This window comes from Scyliorhinus torazame, chromosome 18 (assembly GCF_047496885.1).
Source record: "Scyliorhinus torazame isolate Kashiwa2021f chromosome 18, sScyTor2.1, whole genome shotgun sequence".
Taxonomy (NCBI): domain Eukaryota; kingdom Metazoa; phylum Chordata; class Chondrichthyes; order Carcharhiniformes; family Scyliorhinidae; genus Scyliorhinus; species Scyliorhinus torazame.
The window spans coordinates 73,526,829-73,543,790 of NC_092724.1; the positions used below are offsets into that span (position 1 = coordinate 73,526,829).

At 51.3% G+C, this 16,962-nt stretch overlaps 1 long non-coding RNA gene across 1 annotated transcript in view; it reads left to right on the forward strand.

Annotated features, from left to right (window-relative positions):
• The window catches only part of LOC140395304 (uncharacterized), a 242,452-nt gene that overhangs the window by 56,832 nt on the left and 168,658 nt on the right, over positions 1-16,962 (forward strand). Inside the window, exon 4 of the long non-coding RNA XR_011936151.1 lies at positions 2,255-2,392. This is a non-coding gene — a long non-coding RNA (uncharacterized lncRNA). The remainder of the gene's footprint in view (positions 1-2,254; positions 2,393-16,962) is intronic.

Here is a 16,962-nt window from a genome sequence, read left to right on the forward strand (position 1 = left end):
TCGCTTTGCACCTGACGAGGCAGTGATCGCTCGTAACTTAAGCAACCATGCTCGCTGGCTCTCTGGGATTGTCATCCGTCAATTGGGACTAGTCTTGTACTAAGTTCGGGTCTGAGGGCGACTCCTAAAACATCACCAGGATCACATTTGCTCACGGAGGTATCTCCCTCATGAGGTACCTCGAAAGGAGCCTGCCCTGGATTCTCCAGCTCCATTGCTGAACCAGCCTGCTGTGACGCCTCTCAACGCTGACATGCCCAATGTTGTCTCATCAGACTCCGAGTTGGAGACACAGACCTCTGAGGTCTTGGACGCTGATTCTGTAGTTCAGCCGACTCCTGATGATTGTCCGCCATGTCGTTCCTGCTGCCAACGCTGCTCACCGGCGTGATATACGCCAAGGTTATTCATCTTCTCAACCTTGCCCCTCGCCTGAGATGCAGTGATCCTCAGGTTAAATCACTACCAGTCAGCTCTCCCCCTCAAAGGGTAAAGCAGCCTGTGTTCATCTGGGACTATGGAGACTTTACCTTTTCCCGTTACCCCGTTTCCCTATACGCCGACTGATACGGCGCATCAGCTCCATGAGGACTTACCGGAACCGAAGAGACTCCGGCGTCCTTTACCTGCTCCTTCTTCTCGTCAAGGGGGTGTTCGGACCTTGGGGGGGGGGGTAATATCCCGCACGGGAACTACGTGATGGAAATGCTCGTCTTCCTCGTGCTCCTTGCGGAGTTTGAGCTCCCTTGCCAGGGGCAGAGTATCTCGATTACCTAGAGTATATATGGTTGGCCAGTAAGGCACCGACCAGAGAGAGGAGCCAGGTCGGGGTAGTGTAAATATACTGTTTGTAAATAAAACTTCATTCTTACTTTCACTTGGTTTGGACTCCTGCGTCCTTTTTTTAAAAAAAATATTTTTATTCTCCTCCTTTCTCCAAAGTGTTATCTTTTTTAAGCAACAGGGAAATGGATGCCTGCCCCAATGTTTGTGGTAACACCCCCTTCCCCATCGCCTCCTCAAACATCCCATCATCAGGGGTGCCAGCATATGCTTGGATTTTTTATAATATTCCACCAGAAACCCATCCGGCCTTGCCACCTTCCCCGACTGCATCCTCCCAATCGCATCTTTTATCTCCTGTCCCACTATCGCTCCTTCTAATGTAGCCCTGTTGGCGCACCGCCTTCCTGGTAGATAGTCGGTCAAAGCTTGCCTATAATTCCTTCCTCTTTTCCAACTGCACTGGGTCCCCATCCAAGCTATCTTCTTTGTCCACCCTAGCCTTAAACGAGATGACCTCACCCCTCACCACTGCCTTTAGAGCCTCCCAGACAACCACCTTTGACACCTCACCCATGCAGTTGAAACCTACATAGTCCTTGATTACAATTTTATTTTGTCACAGAACCCTCGGTCCCCCAACAGTCCCACATCTAATTTCCACCCCGGCCTCTGTACTACCCCCTTCTCCAGTACCATATCCACCCAATGCAGAGTATGATCTGATACTGCAATTGCCGAGTACTCCAATCCCTTAACCCCAGCCAGCAAAGCCTTCCCACCACGAAAAAGTCGTTCAGCGAGTATACCTTATGGACTGCCGAGAAAAACGAGTACTCCTGCACCCTCGAGTGCAGAAACCTCCAAGGGTCCACCCCTCCCATTTCCACCATTAGCCCAGCTGACGCCTTCGCCCCCCCTGATGGGACCAGCGAGCGCGGCCATGAACTGTCCAACCTTGGCTCCTGCACCAAGATCCAGTCCCCCCCCACTATCAGTTTGTGTATGCCCAAGTCGGAGATGGCCCCAAACACCTTCTTCACGAATCCCACATTGCCCCAATTGGGACCATATACACGTATCAGCGCCACTAACCTCCTCTCCAGTGCCCCTGTCACAATCACATATCTACCCCCCTGATCTGCAACCACATTCTCCATCTAGAACCGTACTCTTTTGCTGACCATTACCCCTCGAGCCCTTCTGTCAAATCCAGAGTGAAACACTTGGCTAACCCAGCCCTTTTAAAGTCTCACCTGTGGACTCCTGCATCCTTATTAAATGGACCATCCTCTATAATTTCTGTCACCTCCACGTGTGATACCACCACGTAAACATGTATTCCTCTCCACTCTGCTGTCAGAATTCCAAAGAGGCTGTTCCCTCGGGAAATCCTGATTCACTCCTTATTCACCCAGCACCCGTCCCCTTCCCAGGGCAGCGTTTCATGTAAAACTTCCTTACCTTGCAGGTCAGCTGTTAGTTTCGGGAGATCAGTTTCGGGAGCAGGCCTATTGGCTGACTGTAAATCAGGAAGGATACAAAAGGTGTGGCTGAAGTGCCTTTAGAAGCGGAGTGTTGGAAGCAAACAGAGTGCATCTGAGTTTGGGTAAGGCTGAGTTCGGGTAAGAGGTGAGTGAGGGCTGTGTTTTTTGGAGTTTGGTGTTTGGGGTTGAGTTTCCCCAAAATTTTTTTTAAAATCCAATTAATTAAGTAAATTAATTAACTAGTTAAGGGAATTTGGTGCTCATCTTAATGAGGTGCAGAGAAGCAGACCTGTGAGGGAGTCTCGGGAGCAATTACATCACAGCCAGCAGGTAAGTGATTGGCTTGTGACTGGTAAGTGATTTTTCTCTCTTTGACTTTCTCTTAGCTGTGTAGTGTAGTTCAAATTTAACTTCAGGTTTAAGTCATGGCAGGAGAGCTCAGACACGTGTCATGCTCCTCTTGTGAGATGTGGCAAGTCAGGGACCCTTCTGGTGTCCCTGACTCCTTCATCTGCAAGAAGTGTGTCCAACTGCAGCTCCTGTTAGACCCCTTGACGGCTCTGGAGCTGCGGATGGATTCACTTTGGAGCATCCGCAATGCTGAGGAAGTTGTGGATAGCACATTCAGTGAGTTGGTCACACCGCAGATTAAAATTACTGAGGCAGATAGGGAATGGGTGACCAACAGACAGAGGAAGAGTAGGAAGGCAGTGCAGGGATCCCCTGCGGTCATCTCCCTCCAAAACAGATTTACCGTTTTGGAAACTGTTGGGGGAGATGGCTCACCAGGGGAAGGTGGCAGCAGCCAGGTTCATGGCACCGTGGCTGGCTCTGCTGCACAGAAGGGCGGGAAAAAGAGTGGCATAGCTATAGTGATAGGGGATTCAATTGTAAGGGGAATAGACAGGCGTTTCTGCGGACGCAAACGAGAATCCAGGTTGGTATGTTGCCTCCCTGGTGCAAGGGTCAAGGATGTCTCGGAGCGGCTGCAGGGCATTCTGGAGGGGGAGGGTGAACAGCCAGCTGTCGTGGTGCATATAGGCACCAACGATATAGGTAAAAAACGGGATGAGGTCCTACAAGCTGAATTTAGGGAGTTAGGAGTTAAATTAAAAAGTAGGACCTCAAAGGTAGTAATCTCAGGATTGCTACCAGTGCCACGTGATAGTCAGAGTAGGAATGACAGGATAGCTAGGATGAATACGTGGCTTGAGAGATGGTGCAAGAGGGAGGGTTTCAAATTCCTGGGACATTGGGACCGGTTCTGGGGGAGGTGGGACCTGTACAAATCGGACGGTCTGCATCTGGGTGGGACCGGAACCAATGTTCTCGGGGGGGGTCTTTGCTAGTGCAGTTGGGGAGGGTTTAAACTAATGTGGCAGGGGGATGGGAACCGATGTAGGAAGTCAGTGGGGACGGAAACAAAAGGCAGGAAGGGAGAGTGTGTAAAGCATGATCAGAGAAAGCAGGGCAGAGAGCAAGGAAAGTCTACATTAAAATGCATTTATTTCAATGCAAGGGGCCTGACGGGCAAAGCGGATGAACTCAGGGCATGGATGGGCACATGGGACTGGGATATTATAGCTATGACTGAAACATGGCTAAGGGAGGGGCAGGACTGGCAGCTCAATGTTCCGGGGTACAGATGCTATAGAAAGGATAGAACAGGAGGTAAGAGAGGAGGGGGAGTGGCGTTTTTGATTAGGGAGAACATCACGGCAGTACTTAGAGGGGATATATCCGAGGGTTCGCCCACTGAGTCTATATGGGTGGAACTGAAAAATAAGAAGGGAGAGATCACCTTGATAGGACTGTACTACAGGCCCCCAAATAGTCAGCGGGAAATTGAGGAGCAAATATGTAAGGAGATTACAGATAGCTGCAAGAATAATAGGGTGGTAATAGTAGGGGACTTTAACTTTCCCAACATTGACTGGGACAGCCATAGCATTAGGGGCTTGGATGGAGGGAAATTTGTTGAGTGTATTCAGGAGGAATTTCTCATTCAGTATGTGGATGGACCGACTAGAGAGGGGGCAAAACTTGACCTCGTCTTGGGAAATAAGGAAGGGCAAGTGACAGAAGTGTTAGTGAGGGATCACTTTGGGACAAGTGACCATAACTCCATTAGTTTTAAGATAGCTATGGAGAATGATAGGTCTGGCCCAAGAGTTAAAATTCTTAATTGGGGCAAGGCCAATTTTGATGGTATCAGACAGGAACTTTCAGAGGTAGATTGGGGGAGACTGTTGGCAGGCAAAGGGACGGCTGGTAAATGGGAGGCTTTTAAAAATGTGTTAACCAGGGTTCAGGGTAAGCACATTCCCTTTAGAGTGAAGGGCAAGGCTGGTAGAAGTAGGGAACCCTGGATGACTCGAGATATTGAGACTCTGGTCAAAAAGAAGAAGGAGGCATATGACGTACATAAACAACTGGGATCAAGTGGATCCCTTGAAGAGTATAGAGATTGTCGAAATAGAGTTAAGAGGGAAATCAGGAGGGCAAAAAGGGGACATGAAATTGCTTTGGCAAATAATGCAAAGGAGAATCCAAAGAGCTTCTACAGATACATAAAGGGAAAAAGAGTAACTCGGGACAGAGTAGGGCCTCTTAAGGATCAACAAGGACACCTATGTGCAGAGCCACAAGAGTCGGGTGAGATCCTGAATGAATATTTCTCATCGGTATTCACGGTGGAGAAAGGCATGGATGTTAGGAAACTAAGGGAAATAAATAGTGATGTCTTGAGAAGTGTGCATATTACAGAGGAGGAGGTGCTGGAAGTCTTAAAGCGCATCAAGGTAGATAAATCCCCGGGACCTGATGAAATGTATCCCAGGATGTTGTGGGAGGCTAGGGAGGAAATTGCGGGTCCCCTAACAGAGATATTTGAATCATCGGCAGCCACAGGTGAGGTGCCTGAAGATTGGAGAGTGGCGAATGTTGTGCCCTTGTTTAAGAAGGGCAGCAGGGAAAAGCCTGGGAACTACAGACCGGTGAGCCTAACGTCTGTAGTAGGTAAGTTGCTAGAAGGTATTCTGAGAGACAGGATCTACAAGCATTTAGAGAGGCAAGGACTGATTCGGGGCAGTCAGCATGGCTTTGTGCGTGGAAAATCATGTCTCACAAATTTGATTGAGTTTTTTGAGGGGGTGACCAAGAAGGTAGATGAGGGCAGTGCAGTAGACGTTGTCTACATGGACTTTAGCAAAGCCTTTGACAAGGTACCGCATGGTAGGTTGTTGCAGAAGGTTAAAGCTCATGGGATCCAGGGTGAGGTTGCCAATTGGATTCAAAATTGGCTGGACGACAGAAGACAGAAGGTGGTTGTAGAGGGTTGTTTTTCAAACTGGAGGCCTGTGACCAGTGGTGTGCCTAAGGGATCGGTGCTGGGTCCACTGTTATTTGTGATTTATATTAATGATTTGGATGAGAATTTAGGAGGCATGGTTAGTAAGTTTGCAGATGACACCAAGATTGGTGGCACAGTGGTTAGTGAAGAAGATTATCTAGGATTGCAACGGGATCTTGATCAATTAGGCCAGTGGGCCGACGAATGGCAGATGGAGTTTAATTTAGATAAATGTGAGGTGATGCATTTTGGCAGATCGAATCAGGCCAGGACCTACTCAGTTAATGGTATGGCGTTGGGGAGAGTTATAGAACAAAGAGATCTAGGAGTACAGGTTCATAGCTCCTTGAAGGTGGAGTCGCAGGTGGACAGGGTGGTGAAGAAGGCATTCGGCATGCTTGGTTTCATTGGTCAGAACATTGAATACAGAAGTTGGGACGTCTTGTTGAAGTTGTACAAGACATTGGTACGGCCACACTTGGAATACTGTGTGCAGTTCTGGTCACCCTATTATAGAAAGGATATTATTAAACTAGAAAGAGTGCAGAAAAGATTTACTAGGATGTGACCGGGACTTGATGGTTTGAGTTATAAGGAGAGGCTGGATAGACTGGGACTTTTTTCCCTGGAGCGTAGGAGGCTTAGGGGTGATCTTATAGAGGTCTATAAAATAATGAGGGGCATAGATAAGGTAGATAGTCAACATCTTTTTCCAAAGGTAGGGGAGTCTAAAACTAGAGGGCATAGGTTTAAGGTGAGAGATTCAGAAGGGACCAGAGGGGCAATTTCTTCACTCAGAGGGTAGTGAGTGTCTGGAATGTGCTGCCAGAGGTAGTAGTAGAGGCGGGTACAATTGTGTCTTTTAAAAAGCATTTAGATAGTTACATGGGTAAGATGGGTATAGAGGGTTAAGGGCCAAGTGCGGGCAACTGGGACTAGCTTAATGGTAAAAACTGGGCGGCATGGACTGGTTGGGCCGAAGGGCCTGTTTCCATGCTGTAAACTTCTATGATTCTATGATTCTAATTGCTCCTTTACCTCATCCCTTCTCATTTGACAAAGCCCCAAAAACCTCTTCCAAGTGAGGCAGTGATTTACATGTATTTCTTTCAATTGTGAGCTGTGTTCACTGCTCTCCATGTGGCTTCCTCTTCACTGGAGAGGTCAAATTCACATCCGTTCACTCTACAAGTCTGGCCCTGACATTCCTGTCTTGTTTCATTTCAACTCTCTGCCCCGCTCCCACTCTGACTCTGGCCTTAGCCTCCCAACTGGTTCCAATGAAGCTTGAGAAACAGTAGCTCATCTTTCAAGGCAGTTTCCTATCTTAGGGCCTTAACATTGACTTTAAAAACTTTGAACCAAATCTGTTTCCTCTCGAATGACGGATCCCGTTTTGGGACCGGTGGGTTTGTGTCAGCAGACCTGGCCTCAACCAGAGTCCAATTGCCACATTACAGACTTCCCTCCCCTCTGCATTTACAGCTCTTCGAGACATATTTTGTGTTTCTTTACTTGTCCCATTACAGCGCCCTCTGGCCTTGCATCATCATCCCCTTTTCCATGGAATCACTCTGCACTTCAGAGCATCTCTATTTGTTTAATATGTTTAAGATATTGTCACCAGACTCCTAAATGACCCTCTTAGAACATAGAACATAGAAAAATACAGCACAGAACAGGCCCTTCGGCCCACGATGTTGTGCCGAACCTTTGTCCTAGATTAATCATAGATTACAATAGACTTTACAGTGCAGAAGGAGGCCATTCAGCCTGTCGAGTCTGCACCGGCTCTTGGAAAGAGCACCCTACCCAAGGTCAACACCTCCATCCTATCCCCATAACCCAGTAACCCCACCCAACACTAAGGGCAATTTTGGACACTAAAGGAAATTTATCATGGCCAATCCACCTAACCTGCACATCTTTGGACTGTGGGAGGAAACCGGAGCACCCGGAGGAAACTCACGCACACACAGGGAGGATGCGCAGATTCCGCACAGTGACCCAAGCCGGAATCGAACCTGGGACCCTGGAGCTGTGAAGCAATTGTGCTATCCACAATGCTATGGAGCTGCCCTTAAGAACAAATTAATCTACACTATATCATTCTACCGCAATCCATATACCTATCTAATAGCTGCTTGAAGGTCCCTAATGTTCCCGACTCAACTACTTCCACAGGCAGTTCATTCCTTGCCCCCACTACTCTCTGGGTAAAGAACCTACCTCTGACAGCCCCCCTATATCTTCCACCATTCACCTTAAATTTATGTCCCCTTGTAATGGTTTGTTCCACCCGGGGAAAAATTCTCTGACTGTCTACTCTATCTATTCCCCTGATCATCTTATAAACCTCTATCAAGTCGCCCCTCATCCTTCTCCATTCTAATGAGAAAAGGCCCATCACCCTCAACCTTTCCTCGTAAGACCTACTCTCCATTCCAGGCAACATCCTGGTAAATCTCCTTTGCACCTTTTCCAAAGCTTCCACATGCTTCCTAAAATGAGGCGACCAGAACTGTACACAGTACTCCAAATGTGGCCTTACCAAGGTTTTGTACAGCTGCATCATCACCTCATGGCTCTTAAGTTCAATCCCTCTGTTAATGAACGCTAGCACACCATAGGCCTTCTTCATAGCTCTATCCACTTGAGTGGCAACTTTCAAAGATGTATGAACATAGATCCCAAGGTCTCTCTGCTCCTCCACATTGCCAAGAACCCTACCGTTAACCCTGTATTCCGCATTCATATTTGTCCTACTAAAATGGACAACCTCATACTTTTCAGGGTTAAACTCCATCTGCCACTTCTCAGCCCAGCTCTGCGTCCTATCTATGTCACTTTGCAGCCGACAACAGCCCTCCTCACTATCCACAACTCCACCAATCTTCGTATCCTCTGCAAATTTACTGATCCACCCTTCAACTCCCTCATCCAAGTCATTAATGAAAATCACAAACAGCAGAGGACCCAGAACTGATCCCTGCGGTACTCCACTGGTAACTGGGATCCAGGCTGAATATTTGCCATCTAGCACCACTCTCTGACTTCTAACGGTTAGCCAGTTCGTTATCCAACTGGCCAAATTTCCCACTATCCCATGCCTCCTTACTTTCTGCATAAGCCTACCATGGGGAACCTTATCAAATGCCTTACTAAAATCCATGTACACTACATCCACTGCTTTACCTTCATCCACATGCTTGGTCACCTCCTCAAATAACTCAATAAGACTTGTAAGGCAAGACCTACCCCTCACAAATCCGTGCTGACTATCCCTAATCAAGAAGTGTCTTTCGAGATGCTCAGAAATCCTATCCCTCAGTACCCTTTCCATTACTTTGCCTACCTCTTATGGACTGACCTCATTAACACTACACCCTGTGTGCTTCATCCGATGCCAGTGCTTATGTAGTTACATTGTATATCTTGTGTTGCCCTATTATGTATTTTCTTTTATTCCCTTTTCTTCCCATGTACTTAATGATCTGTTGAGCTGCTCACAGAAAAATACTTTTCACTGTACCTCGGTACACATGACAATAAACAAATCCAATCAAAATCCAAGATAAATACAGAGAAATTATTTCCTCAGGTGGCAGAATAAGGAGGCACTGTATTAAAACTAGAGTTCAGGGGCGAGATTCTCCGACCCCCCCGCTGGGTCGGAGAATCGCCGGGGGCTGGCGTGAATCCCGCCCCCGCTGGTTGCCGAATTCTCCGGCACCGAAGATTCGGCGGGGGAGGGAATCGCGCCGCGCCGGTTGGCGGGTCCCCCCCGCGATTCTCCGGCCTGGATGGGCCGAAGTCCCGCTGCTAGAATGCCTGTCCCGCCGGAGTGGATTAAACCACCTCTCTTACCGGCGGGACAAGGCAGCGCGGGCGGGCTCCGGGGTCCTGGGGGGGCATGGGGCGATCTGGCCCCGGGGGGTGCCCCCACGGTGGCCTGGCCCGCGATCGGGGCCCACCGATCCACGGGCGGGCCTGTGTCGTGGGGGCACTCTTTTCCTTCCGCCTTTGCCACGGTCTCCACCATGGCGGAGGCGGAAGATACTCCCTCCACAGCGCATGCGTGGGGATGCCGTGAGCGGCCGCTGACGCTCCCGCACATGCGCCGCCTGGCAATGTCATTTCCGCGCCAGCTGGCGGGGCACCAAAGGCCTTTCCCGCCAGCTGACCCGGGCCTAGCCCCTTAAGGTTAGGGCTCGGCCGGTCAAGATGCGGAGGATTCCGCACCTTTGGGGCGGCGCGATGCCGGACTGATTTGCGCCGTTTTTGGCGCCGGTCGGCGGACATCGCGCCGATATCGGAGAATTTCGCCCCAGGTCCTTCCTCGCGACGCTGAAGTCCCAGGTTCGATCCCGGCCCTGTGTCACTATCCGTGTGGTGTTTGCACATTCCCTCCGTGTCTGTGTGGGTCTCACCCCTACAATCCAAAAGATGTTTCGGGTAGGTGGATTGGCCACGCTAAATTGCCACTTAATTGGAAAAAATAATTGGATACTGTAAATTTGAAAAAAAAGAAAAGAAAGAGTTTAGGATCTTCAAAAGTACAATCAGGAAGCACATTTTGATCCAAAAGTTAGGCGGAATGGGGGCACAGGGGTTAGCACTGCTGCCTCAGAGCGCCAGGGATCCAGGTTTGATTTTGACCTCAGGTGACTGTGTGGAGTTTGTACATTCCCCCCGTGTCTGCATGGGATTCCACTCTGTAGCGCACAATGACTTACGAGAGAGACGCGAAGTGATGAAGTCGATTCAGGCTTTATTAAGCGAGACTTGTCCCCAGCAGTTCAGCAACAGAATTAAGCGGCGGGGAGAAGCTCGGGTTCTTATACTCCGCCTTCAGGGCGGAGCCAGGAGTCAGCAGCCAACCAGGACCCGGGATCTGTCAGCCAATAGCATCACGGCTTCACAGTCCCACATGACCCCTAATACATACCACCACATTCACCCCTTGTTAAAAAGGAACCCGGCGGGGTGGTGGTTCGCATGATGGTAGGGGTTTACAAGGCTGGCCTTGGAAGGAAAATTTCGGACATGTTACTACAGTTTTAGCCCTACACTGGGCTATGTACAAGTTTGTGAAACTATTTACAATATTAGCAAGAAACAAAATTTTTTTTTTGTTACAATACAACATTCTTGGTGTCACGCAGATGCCACGAGTCGAGCGGGCGGTCTGGTCTTCCTCGTCGATCGCCTCAGCCCCGGTGGTGGTGCAGGTGCTTGTTCAGGTGTTGTCGCCTCCGGGTGCGTTTCGGTGTTTGTTCCTGTTTCACTCCTGGGCGGGCACGGGAGGAGGACCGATCCCCCCGGGAAGGGGGCGGTCGCAGGGTGCGCCGGTGGCAGGGAGGGGATGATGGGTGTCGGGGGGGGGGGGGATGTGTTGCCGGCGGGTGCAAGGTCCCACAGGGAGACCGTGTCCTGTCGGCCGTCGGGGTACGCCACGTAGGCGTACTGCGGGTTCGCGTGGAGAAGGTGAACCCTCTCGACCAACGGGTCCGATTTGTGCGCCCGCACATGTTTCCGGAGCAAGATGGGTCCTGGGGCCGCCAGCCAGGTCGGCAGCGACGTTCCGGAGGAGGACTTCTTGGGGAAGACAAGGAGGTGCTCATGAGGCATTTGGTTAGTGGTGGTACACAGCAGCGACCGGATGGAGTGGAGAGCATCCGGGCGTACCTCCTGCCACCGGGAAACTGGGAGATCCCTGGACTGTAGGGCCAGCAGGACGGTCTTCCAGACCGTGCCGTTCTCCCTCTCTACTTGCCCGTTCCCCCGGGGGTTGTAGCTGGTCGTCCTGCTCGAGGCTATGCCCTTGCTGAGCAGGAACTGGCGCAGCTCGTCACTCATGAAGGAGGACCCCCTGTCGCTGTGGATATACGCGGGGCAACCGAACAGTGTGAATATGGTGCCAAGGGCTTTAATGACTGTGGCCGCTGTCATGTCGGGGCAGGGGATGGCGAAGGGGAAACGAGAGTACTCGTCCACCACGTTCAGGAAGTATGCGTTGCGGCCAGTGGAGGGGAGGGGCCCTTTGAAATCCAAACTGAGGCGTTCAAAGGGGCGGGAAGCCTTGATCAGGTGCGCTCTATCCGGCCTGAAAAAGTGCAGTTTGCACTCTGCGCAGATGTGGCAGTTCCTGGTGACTGTACGGACCTCCTCCACACAGTAGGGGAGGTTGCGGGACTTTATGAAATGGTAGAATCGAGTGACCCCCGGGTGGCAGAGGTCCTCGTGGAGGGCTTGGATGCGGTCTATTTGTGCGTTGTATGTGAGGATAGGGCATCGGACGGCTCGTTCAGCTTTCCGGGACGGTACAAGATCTCATAGTTGAAGGTGGAGAGCTCGATCCTCCACCTTAAGATCTTGTCATTTTTAATTTTGCCCCGCTGTGCATTATCGAACATGAAGGCTACCGACCGTTGGTCGGTGAGGAGAGTGAATCTCCTGCCGGCCAGGTAATGCCTCCAATGTCGCACAGCTTCCACTATGGCTTGGGCTTCCTTTTCCACTGAGGAGTGGCGGATTTCTGAGGTGTGGAGGGTCCGGGAGAAAAAGGCCACGGGTCTGCCCGCTTGGTTAAGGGTGGCCGCCAGAGCTACGTCGGATGCGTCGCTCTCGACCTGGAAGGGGAGGGACTCGTCGATGGCGCGCATCGTGGCCTTTGCGATATCCACTTTGATGCGGCTGAAGGCCTGGCGAGCCTCTGTCGACAGGGGGAAGGTAGTGGACTGTATTAGCGGGCGGGCCTTGTCTGCATACTGGGGGACCCACTGGGCGTAATATGAAAAGAAACCCAGGCAACGTTTCAGGGCTTTGGAGCAGTGGGGGAGGGGAAATTCCATAAGGGGGCACATGCGTTCGGGGTCGGGGCCTATTATCCCATTGCGCACTACGTATCCCAGGATGGCCAACCTGTTTGTGCTAAAAACGCTCTTTTCCTCGTTGTATGTGAGGTTCAGGGCGTTAGCGGTCTGGAGGAATTTTTGGAGGTTGGCGTCGTGGTCCTGCTGATCGTGGCCGCAGATGGTTACGTTGTCGAGATACGGGAACGTGGCCTGCAACCCATGCTGGTCAACCATTCGGTCCATCTCCCGTTGGAAGACCGAGACCCCGTTTGTGACACCAAATGGGACCCTTAGGAAGTGGTATAGACGCCCGTCTGCCTCGAAGGCTGTGTACTTGCGGTCACCTGGGCGGATGGGGAGCTGGTGGTAGGCGGACTTGAGGTCCACGGTGGAGAAAACCTTATACTGGGCAATCCGATTTACCATGTCGGAAATGCGGGGGAGAGGGTACGCATCTAGCTGTGTGTACCTATTGATGGTCTGACTATAGTCTACGACCATCCTTTGCTTCTCCCCGGTCTTTACTACTACCACCTGGGCTCTCCAGGGACTATTGCTGGCCTGGATTATGGCTCCCTTCAGCAACTGCTGGACTTCAGACCGAATAAATATCCGGTCCTGGGCGCTGTACCATCTGCTCCTAGTGGCAACGGGTTTGCAATCCGGGGTGAGGTTTGCAAACAAGGACGGCGGTTCAACCTTGAGAGTTGCGAGGCCGCAGATAGTGAGTGGGGGTATTGGGCCGCCGAATTGAAATGTTAGGCTCTGCAGGTTACACTGGAAATCTAATCCCAGTAATGTGGGCGTGCAGAGTTGGGGAAGGACGTAGAGCCTGTAGTTCTTAAACTCCCTCCCTTGCACTGTTAGGTTCGCGATGCAGAACCCTTTGATCTCTACGGAGTGGGATCCTGCAGCTAGGGAAATCTTTTGCGTGCTTGGATGGATGGTCAGAAAACAGCGTCTTACCGTGTCTGGGTGAATAAAACTTTCAGTGCTCCCGGAGTCGATCAGGCATGGTATCTCGTGTCCGTTGATCAACACCGTTGTTGTCGTCGTCTGGAGCGTCCGGGGCCGTGATTGATCCAGAGTCACCGAAGCCAGTCGTGGTAGTAGTGTCGCGGCGTCTTCTTCGGACCCCGTGGAGCCGTCGATGCTGGGGTCCTTTGTTGTCAACCAAGATGGTGGCGTCCATGAATCGCACGCGGCCGGGGGTGGACAAAATGGCCGCCCCCATGGATCGCACGTGGTCGGGGGTGGACAAAATGGCCGCCCCCATGAACCGCATGTGGCTGGGGGGTCACAAGATGGCGGCGCCCATCCTCCCCTCGTGGTGCCCGGGACCCAAATGGCGGCACCCGCGGGTCGCACATGGGGCGCTGGGGGGGTTGGGGAGCGTTTGGGATATGCTGGGCTTGTTCTTCTCCGGGGATTGCGGGACCCCCCGGGACCGGCACACTGCCGCGTAAAGGCCCTTCTTGCCGCAGCTTTTACAAATAGCTGCGTGGGCCGGGCAGCGCTGCCGGGGAGTTTCGCTTGCCCGCAGAAATAGCAGCGGGCCCCCCCGGGATGGTCTGGCGCTTTAACCGCGCAAGCCTGCGAGGGGGGGGGGGTTTGTCGCGACGGGGGTCCACAGAGCCCAAGGGGCTGCTGCGCAGTCGGGGCCGTAGGCGCGGGCGTTTTGCGAGGCCACATCTAGGGAAGCTGCAAGGGCCCGTGCCTCCGAGAGTCCTAGCGACTCTCTTTCTAAAAGTCTTTGGCGGATTTGGGGAGAGTTCATACCTGCCACAAAAGCACCGCGAATTAGCATGTCCGTGTGTTCGATCACGTTCACCGGCGGGCAGCTGCAGCCCCGTCCCAAAATTAGCCGCGCGGCGTAGAATTCTTCTAGCGATTCTCCGGGACTTTGCCGTCTCGTTGCGAGTTGGTGGCGCGCGTAGACCTGGTTAACGGGCCGAACGTAGATGCCCTTCAGTAATGCGAGCGCCGTCGGGAAATCCTCTGCGTCTTCTATGAGAGGGTAAATTTCCGGGCTTACCCTCGAATGCAGGACCTGCATTTTCTGGTCTTCTGTGATCCGGCCGTGGGCCGTTCGGAGGTAGCCTTCAAAACATGCTTGCCAGTGTTTAAATACTGCTGCCGAGTTCGCTGCGTGGGGGCTGATCCGCAGGCATTCCGGGGCGATCCGGAGCTCCATAGTCTTTTAAGCTCGCTTGATAAATTGTAGCGCACAATGACTTACGAGAGAGACGAGAAGTGATGAAGTCGATTCAGGCTTTATTAAGCGAGACTTGTCCCCAGCAGTTCAGCAACAGGATGAAGCGGCGGGGAGAAGCTCGGGTTCTTATACTCCGCCTTCAGGGCGGAGCCAGGAGTCAGCAGCCAACCAGGACCCGGGATCTGTCAGCCAATAGCATCACGGATTCACAGTCCCACATGACCCCTAATACATACCACCACACTCTCACAGTCCAAAGATGTGCAGGTCATGCGAAATTGCTGTTAGTGTCCAAAGGGTTGGGTGGGGTTATGGAGTGTGGTTGTGGGCCTAGGTGGGGTGCTCTTTCGGAGGGTCGATGCAGACTCGATGGGCCAAATTGGCTCTTTCTCCACTGTCGGGATTCTATGCTCCAAATTCACCGCTCCAAAAGGCAGTGGATACTGAAGGTCAGTTGGAATTTACAGGATTGAGATCAATAAATTTTTGTTATCCACAGGTTAGGGGCTAAGGAAGGTAAATGGGGGGAAAAGTACAGACCATGACCTAATTGAAACATCAAGCAGGCTAGAGGGCTTGAATGGCTCCTATCTAACAGACATCACTAAATTGTCAATCACAATCTGGGATAAGGTGGTTTGAGAAGTTTATCCCTCTCAGGGTCAGAGAGAGTGCCAGTAAATGCAGAATGACCACTGCTGAATAGAAATATGGAAAATTCTTTCCCAGAATATTTTTCGATGTGGTCACTCTGTAAAATGGGAATTCCAATCTGCAGTCACAATAAACCCCAGTTACAAAATCTGAGGATTGCTGTCTGATTCCTGTTCTCAACTGTCCCACTGGATGAGCAGCTTGCAATCCTCTTCTACATGAGCTGGGGGCAGGAGTTGTCCCCCATTCAGCCCTTCAAGCCTGCTCCTGATTCAACATGTTTGCTGAATACATTTTATTAAAGTTTTTCGATCAAACAAAAATTTCCCATTTTACAACTTTGTAATAATATATCCATTGATCGTTTTTTAAATAAATAATATGCTAACTAAGGCAACTGCCAACAACAAAATAAGAAACAACAGAAATAATAACTAAAATAGTAACTTTGTGAAATCAAATATAAATAACTAATATATAAACACACACATAAAACCCCGGAGGACCCAAATGAGCCCTCCCCCCCCCCCCACCCCCCCCCACCCCCGCCTCCCCCCTGGGTTGCTGCTGCTACCTTTCCTATTTTCCCTTATCGCTCTGCGAGATAGTCGAGGAACGGTTGCGACCGCCTGGTGAAACCTTGAGCCGAACCTCTTAGTGCGTACTTTATCCGCTCCAATTTTATGAACCCTGCCATGTCATTGATCCAGGCCTCCACACCCGGGGGCTTAGCTTCTTTCCACATCGGTAGAATCCTTCGCCGGGCTACTAGGGACGCAAAGGCCAAAACATCGGCCTCTCTCGCCTCCTGCACTCCCGGCTCATCTGCAACCCCAAATATAGCCAACCCCCAGCCTGGTTCGACCCGGGCCTCGACCACCTTTGAAATCACTTTTGCCACACCCACCCAGAACCCATGCAATACCGGACAGGACCAAAACATGTGGGTGTGGTTCGCCAGGCTTCCCGCGCATTTCCCGCACCTATCCTCCACTCCAAAAAATCTACTCAGCCTTGCTCCCGTCATATGCGCCCTGTGTAGAACCTTGAATTGTATCAGGCTGAGCCTGGCACACGAGGACGAAGAGTTTGCCCTACTTAGGGCATCTGCCCACAGCCCCTCCTCACTCTCTTCCCCCAGCTCCTCCTCCCATTTTCCCTTCAGCTCCTCTACCATCGTCTCCCCCTCGTCTCTCATTTCCCTATATATATCTGACACCCTACCATCACCCACCCATGCCCCCGAAATCACTCTGTCCTGGATCTCTTGCGCCGGGAGCTGCGGAAATTCCCTCACCTGTTGCCTCACAAATGCCCTCACTTGCATATAGCGAAATGCATTCCCAGGTGGCAACCCATATTTTTCTGTCAGTGCTTCCAGACTCGCGAACGTCCCGTCTAAGAACAAGTCCTTCAATTTCGCAATTCCTTCTCGCTGCCAAGATTTAAATCCCCCATCTATCCTTCCCGGGACGAACCTGTGGTTGTTCCTTATCGGGGAGAACACTGAGGCACCCGTCACTCCCTTATGTCGTCTCCACTGCCCCAAAATTTTCAAAGTTGCCATCACCACTGGGTTTGTGGTGTATTTTTTCGGGGAGAACGGTAACGGCG